General features: G+C 32.8%; 1 pseudogene; it reads left to right on the top strand.

Moving 5' to 3' along the window:
- The first annotated feature begins 503 nt into the window (after positions 1-503).
- On the top strand, positions 504-1,861 carry LOC146468541 (uncharacterized; annotated as a pseudogene).
- Positions 1,862-8,375: the final 6,514 nt, after the last annotated feature.

Raw genomic sequence — 8,375 nt, 5'->3', positions numbered from 1 at the left:
AGAAATGTATCCTTTCTGTATTAAATTTGATTTGGGAATTTAATAACATTTCTTTTGCAGTTTTATTTTGAAATTTTGAAGTGTACAATTTTTTATGTGTGCAAATTAAAATTTGCAGTTTTATTTTGAAATTTTAAAGTGTATAATTTTTCATGTGTGCAAAATGAAATTTGAGTTGTTGTATCCAAACAGTTGCAACTCCGGAGAAGACACTCCCCTCTCTTTAGTTTTTAAAAATTATGGCAGACATTGGTTCCTTTCTGTTCCTATCTCCTGGTTAATTCTTTCTCCTTGTTTTCTAATGATCCCATCTTTTTCAGATAATTTGCTTTTACAAGTCAGATTTTATCTTTAATTAACAGGACGAGTGTTATCAGGAGAAGAGCACAAGAAAAGGCAGCAAGTTTTACAAGCCAAGCTCCATGAGGGCTTTTCTGACAGCCCTGGTGAACAAGCCCACCAGATGGTAGTTTTGCACTACTTAAATCTCTGCCATTCCCAAGATGATAAAATCCTTTAATTGTACAACAGCAGTGAAGAGAGCATTTGGATCAGCAAATGTAAAAAGAGTGCGTAGGAGTGGGGAAGAAATGTATCCTTTCTGTATTAAATTTGATTTGGGAATTTTATAACATTTCTTTTGCAGTTTTATTTTGAAATTTTAAAGTGTATAAGCCGATCGCCGCCTCTCTTCGTCCTAAAGGTTCTAGACTAGCCCACCTGTACGGACTGCCAAAGACTCACAAAGAACGTCTAGCCATACGCCCAATACTATCGGCTACACAGACATATAATAATATTATGCACTGGCCAAGTGGCTTGAGGATAAACTGAAGCCCTTATCGTATAATCAATATACGGTATCTGATACCTTTCAGTTTGTTGATGAAATACAAGGCTTGAAGATCAACAATGGAGAGCTTTTGGTGTCTTATGACGTAACCTCGCTGTTTACAAATGTGCCTCTTGACGAGACGATTCAGATACTGGCTGACAAGGCCTTTGCTGATGACTGGTTTAATCAAACCACCAAACTAAACCTCACTAAAGCAGATTTGGTCGACCTCCTTAAAGCAGCTACTAAGAACCAGCTCTTTCAGTTTGACGGGTCGTTGTATGAGCAGATTGACGGAGTAGCAATGGGTTCTCCTCTTGGCCCATTGCTTGCAAATGTTTTCATGTGCTCCATCGAGGAAACTCTGCAACAGGATGGCTTGCTACCCCCGTTCTACCGGAGGCATGTGCATGACACTCTTACCATAATGCCCGATAGAGTAACTGCTGACCACTTCTTACGCGCGCTCAACCATTGCCATTCTACCGTGAAATTCACTATGGAGACCGAACATGACGGGTCGCTTCCCTTTCTTGGCGTGGAATTACATAATCGAGCTCCCAAGATCGAAACCAAGGTTTACATCAAGCCCACCAATACAGGCCTTCTACTTCATTACCAGAGCCACGTAGATGATCGTTATAAACGGAGCCAATTAACACCATGCTAGACCAGGCCTACCGGTTATCTTCTGATTGGTCACATTTCCACGAAGAATGCGACTGGCTCAGAGAAGTGTTCAGTAAGCTTAAATACCCACAACACTTAATTGACACGGCCATCAACAAGGTTATCGACACTAAGGTATCTGATCCACAGCCCTATCCATCGTCACAAGAGAAAGCGAACACTGTTAGAGTCATCCTACCGTTTAAAGATCAGAGTTCAGCAAACATTGTGAAACAGCAACTAAGTAAATTAAGTTTAAAAGTAGGAACTGCCATCCAACCTGTGTTTGTGAGTCGAAAACTCAATAAAGATCTTAAGGTGCAAGAAGCCAAGCCTTCCATTGTCAACCAACAATAGTAGTTAGATATTTGAGGGTATCAGCTCACTTTTCAAAAAATGATAAAAAATCCCATACAAATCCTTACAAATCCAATATTTTTCCAAACCCCCATAAACCACACATTATCTCACCCCAATAACTACATAAAATACTATTTCAGTCTTTGAATTCAACACCTAACTCCTGCAACGGAGACGTCAAAAACCTAAAAACCTAAATCCTCGGTTTTTCAAAAACCTAAATTTACGTTTTTCATAAATGACACCCAACTCACAAACAATCATCGATTAAATCCAACCAACTCATCAATCGCTGATTTGAATGATGAAGAAAAAAACCGGTTATAACCGGTTTCGAAAAATTATGTAATCTAATTTATATGAACAACCAATTTGATCACAATGATAAAACATATTTTATTCATCCAACATTTGAAAATTACGGAGCCTCAGTTGATGGTTATATAATCAATCGAAAAAGATTAGAACCTAGAAAAGGATACTTATCTGAAAATGGTTATTATATAATTTCTCCGGGACGTAACAATACATGCCCCGCTCATCGATTCGTCTATGAGGCCGTAAATCAGACACATATTTCTCCTGGATTGCAAATAAATCACATTGATTCCAATCGCCAGAACAATTCAATTGTAAATCTTGAGTTGGTGACAGCTTCCGAAAATATTAAAAAGATGCATCAAGCCAGAAAAGAATTTTTGAACAGCTCATACTCTGAAGAAGAATTGCAAACAGTCAATAGATTAATGGAATTTCCACCAATGGAAGACAATGATTGTGAGTTTACACGCACAGAAAACAGGTTAATCAATAAGATGTTTTACAGAATGTGTAACGATTTGGATGACATTAATTTTCCACTTTACAATGATTAATCATCAATGAATACAAGGGTTGTTTGACTATGTTTGATGTATTTTTTGGGTCTCATACATTTACTGTAATTTTTTTACCTTAACTATTTATAGCGATAATTATATAATACATTATTGTATGAGAGAAATGAAAAATCAAAAATCTGAAAATCAACTTTTGGATTCATCTACAAAAAAATTATCTAATAATACTATGATTATTAATGGTAAAAAATATTATATTCACCCAATTTACAATGAATATGGTGCTTCAAAGTCTGGTAAAGTTATTTATTTTTAGACAATGAATAAATTTTCTGGAACTAATAATCATACAGGGTATTTATCAGTTACTGTTAAATCAAATGATAATAAACAAAAAACAATGCAGGCACATAGATTTATTTATGAATGCTTTCATGGTGTAATACCAAATGGAATGGTAATTGACCATGTTAATGATATCAAAGATGATAACCGAATAAAGAATTTACAAATGATGACACAACAAGAAAATTGTTTGAAAACAGCAAAGAAAAGAGATTATGCATTTGCAGCAAATAATCACAAAAACCGGAGATGTGTTAAGGCAACAAATTGTAAAACCCAAGAAGTGAGTTATTTTAATAGTATGTATTCAATAAAAGAACATCTTGGAATTAATCCTGGATTGGTTAAAATGGTTGCTGAGGGATTAAATATGTGTAAGACAGCAATTTCCAAAATGAATCATCAAGCATACATTTTTGAATACATTGAACAAGAAGAATTACCAGACAATCATTTTAAATCATCCAATATTAGACCACGAAAATCAACTGATGAAGAAAAAAGAATGAATCAAAAAGAACGAGTTAAAAGATGGCAAAAACAAACATTTACATGCCCAAACTGCAACAAACAATTAAAAAATGGAAGTAAATATTTACATAAAAAATCTTGTAATTAATTAGTTGGTTTATGTTTGTAGTTTAGCGACCTGTGTATACTCAATGAGTGTATACAGGCCGTATGGCTCAACAAATAAATAAGAGATTGCACCCGTCAGATGTGCAACGGATATCTGACATGAATGTTGTTGGCAGTCAACATTCATTAGCAAATCTGTCAAACGCACCGAATAAAAATAATATGTTGTATTATTATAATATGAATAAATCTAATCTATCCAAATTGACCAAAGATCAATTAATAACACTTTTACTCGCTAAACAAAAACCGGTTCCAATGCCGAGAACCAAGAAAGTTACTCCAATTCCTTTTCCACGAAAATCTGTCAAACAAATGGTAAAAGATTATGAGAATACAATCATCAAACCACCTGTTCAATTTAGAGATGGACCCCAACCTTTGCCGAGAAACAACATAATTCCACCTCCGATTCAATTTGCTGATAAACCCAAAGCTGCACCCAGAGTGAAAAAAGTATCATTTGATAATCAATTAATACCCAGACGTCCAATTTCAATGCCTCGAAAAAAGAAAATGGCTCCAGTTCCAACACAAAGAACCCAAATCACAGAAGTTGCAAGAGCATTCAAGGGATATACAAAATCTTATGAAGTTGGAATTAAAAATGAAACAGATCCTTTGATTCAAATGAGTTCAACCAGATTAGCGATTGCTCATTTTATGAAACAATTATTAACTCAAATGAAAGGAATTAAATTTATTGAAACTTTGACAATTTATTTTGAACAACAAAAAGGAAACCAAACTGTCTCCAGAATTGGATATTTTAATAGTAAACCAAAAACAATAACTAATGCCAATGATTTTCAAGAATCTTTGGATGTTAATGTTGAACAAATTATGAATGATATTCACAAATGGATTAGTGAAGGTTCAGCTTGGATAATTAAATCAATCAATGGACATTACATCAATATTATCAAATATGAGCCTCTTACTGGAAGTTCTTACATTAAACTTCCAACTGAGCTACAACATAACAAACATGGATTAATCAATCTCAAGAATAAAGACAATGAATGCTTTCGTTGGTGTCACATTAGACATTTGAATCCACGAAATGACAATCCACAAAGAATTAAGAAAACTGATAGAGCATTTGTCAAACAATTGAATTATGATAACATTGAATTCCCTGTTTCAGTCAAACAATATAACAAAGTTGAAACACAAAACAATATTAACATCAATGTTTTCGGTTATGAAAACAAACAAACTTATCCAATTTATGTTTCAAAAGAAAAGTTTGAGAATGAGATGAATCTATTGCTAATCTCAGATGATGAAAATAAACATTACTGTCTTATCAAAGATTTTTAATAGATTTATGTATCGAAAAACAAGAAATAAAAATAAGAAACATTTTTGTATGCATTGCCTTCAATGTTTCTCCAAGGAAGAAATATTGTTGAAACACAAGGAAGTATGTATTGAAATCAATGGTGAACAATCAATCAAAATGCCTGAAGTTGGCTCAAAAATAAAATTTACAAATTATAATAAACAAATGCAAGCGCCATTCGTGATATACGCAGATTTTGAAGCAATCACTGAACCAATTCATGGTTGTAATCAATCTAACCAACAATCTTTTACTGAAGCTTATCAAAAACACACTGATTGTGGTTATGGATATAAAGTTGTTTGCTGCTATGATGACAAATATTCCAAACCAATAAAATATTATGGTGGAGAAAAAGCTGTTTACAAATTTATGCAAGCAATGCTTGATGAAGTCAAATATTGCAGACAAACTATTAAATACAAATTCAATAAACCATTAGTTATGTCTCCAGAAGATGAAGACAAATTTCAAAAAGCAACATCTTGTCATATTTGTGGTAAAAAATACAAGAAAACAGATAAACGTGTCAGAGATCATTGTCATATTAATGGCGAATTCCGTAGCTCAGCCCATAATCAATGTAACAGGGATTTTACAATAACTAACAAAATCCCTGTAAAATTTCATAATTTGAAAGGATATGATAGTCATTTTATAATGCAAGAAATTGGTAAAATTATTGAGACCAATACTTATGTGGATAGAAGAGGTGAAACCAGACAACACAAAATTAATGTAATCCCAAATAATATGGAGAAATACATAGCCTTCATGTTGGCTTATAATTTGGTATTTATCGACAGTCTTCAGTTTATGAATCAATCATTGGCAAATCTTGCAAAAAATCTACCAGAAGATGCATACAAATATACCAATGAAGTCTTCAAAGGTGAAAAACTGCAATTAATGAAACAAAAAGGAGTTTATCCGTATGATTATATGAGTAATTTTGATAAATTCAATGATACTCAATTACCAACCAAAGATGAATTTTACAGTCAAATGAATAATACAAATATTACAGATGAAGAATACAGTCATGCACAAAATGTTTGGAATACATTTCAATTGAAAACCATGGGTGAATACCATGATTTATATCTCAAATCTGATGTATTATTGCTGGCTGATGTATTTGAAAATTTCAGGAAAACATGTTTGGAATATTATAGATTGGATCCATGTCATTATTTACATCTTCGAGATTATCTTGGGATGCAATGTTGAAAATGACTGAAGTCCAACTTGAATTAATCAGTGATGTGGATATGTATCAATTCGTTGAAAAAGGCATGCGTGGAGGAATCAGTTATATTGCCAACAGATACGGCAAAGCAAACAACAAATACATGCAAAATTGGAATCCAAATAAACCCAGTAAACATATCATGTATTTGGATGCAAACAATCTATATGGATGGGCTATGTCACAACATCTTCCAACTGGGAATTTTAAATGGTTGAATAAACAACAAATAAAAAACATTAATTGGAAAACAGTTCCCAAAGATAACAAGACTGGATACTTGTTAGAAGTTGATTTGGATTACCCAAATGAATTACATGATTTACACAATGATTATCCATGTGCTGCTGAACAAATCAAAGTGACACCAAATATGCTGTCAGATTATTGTAAAAGAATTGCAGATACATTTGGAATAACAAGTGGACAAGTCAAAAAACTGATTCCAACATTGTCAAAGAAATCAAAATATGTATTACATTATCGTAATCTACAATTGTATCGTGAATTGGGTCTGAAATTGACTAAAATCTATCGTGTATTATCCTTTAATCAAAGTCCTTGGTTGAAGACATATATTGATTTCAATACTCTTCAAAGAACTAAAGCCAAAAATGCATTCGAGAAGGACTTTTTCAAATTAATGAACAATAGTGTCTTTGGGAAAACCATGGAGAATATCAGAAAACGGGAAGACATCAAATTGGTAACCAATGAGAAACAATTGATGAAAATGACTTCCAAACCAACTTTCATAAACAGCAAAATATTCAATGAAAACCTTGTTGCAGTCCATAAAATAAAGGAATCGTTGACTCTCAATCGACCAGCATACGTTGGTATGTGTATCCTTGATTTGAGTAAGACTCTCATGTATGACTTCCATTACAATTTCGTTAAAAACAAATATGGTAACAAAGCTAAATTACTGTTTACGGATACAGATAGTTTGACGTATGAAATTGAAGCAGAAGATGTGTATCGAGATTTTTGGAATCACAAAGATATGTTTGACAACAGTGATTACAACACTGATAATCAATATTTTGATGCAACAAACAAGAAAGTAATTGGTAAATTCAAAGATGAAGCTGCTGGTGTGCCAATTGTTGAATTCGTTGGATTGAGATCCAAAATGTATTCATATACCAAAGAAAACAATAATGGTGGAAAAACAGCCAAAGGTATCAAAAAGAATGTGATCAAAAATGACATTCAACATTTTGATTACAAAGATGTGTTGTTCAATGAGAAACAATTATTTCACCAAATGAAGACAATCCGCAGCAACAATCATCAACTTGGTAGTTACACAATCAACAAGACATCGTTGTCATGTTTTGATGATAAACGATATTTGCATCCAGATGGAATTTACAGTTATGCTTATGGGCATTGGAATACACATCCATCCAGGATGGCTTTCAAACATTGGTAAACAAACTTTGTGATCAAAACATTGCAACAAAAACTTGTGACAAAACTTGGTTTTTATTTGTTTTTTGATAAATATTTGATTTGAACACTTTGACTCATCTTTTGTGATGAGATATTTAATTTTAATGTTTTGGGTGAATATTTGGTTTCAAGACTTTGTGATGTGGTATTTGGTTTGTTTTTTGATAAATATTGGATTTCAAGACTTTGTATTATCTTTTGTGGTTTCAATATTTTTGAAAACATTTTTGTGTAATTATATTATATACTATAGTTATACAAAAATGAAATCCATTTTGAAAAAACTAAAAGATGTTTCCATGCAGGTGGATCCATCTCTGTGTCAAAGCCTGCATTGCAAAGATGAATGTGAATTTTGTGGATATCATGATGAATCCAAAGTTGAAACACAACAATCAATGCCTGAATGTTGTGAATCACAAAATTTGAGAAACATGGAATGTCAAATAACGTGTGTTGCTTGTGGACAGGTTGTTGGGGAAGATTAGAAAACAGAATACATCAATTTTCATGCTAATTTGTTCAAAATATACAAGAAAACAGTGTATAATAGAAAATACCATTTGTCGCATACATTAGATCAAATTATTTTGAAAAACAAAATTGAAATCAGTTGTTCAACCAATTTCAAAATTC

The sequence above is a fragment of the Pavona decussata genome, unplaced genomic scaffold (genome assembly GCF_977016875.1).
Source record: "Pavona decussata unplaced genomic scaffold, jaPavDecu1.1 SCAFFOLD_130, whole genome shotgun sequence".
Taxonomy (NCBI): Eukaryota; Metazoa; Cnidaria; class Anthozoa; order Scleractinia; family Agariciidae; genus Pavona; species Pavona decussata.
The sequence above is the reverse complement of the archived record's forward strand: the minus strand, read 5'-3'. Positions and strand labels throughout refer to the sequence as shown.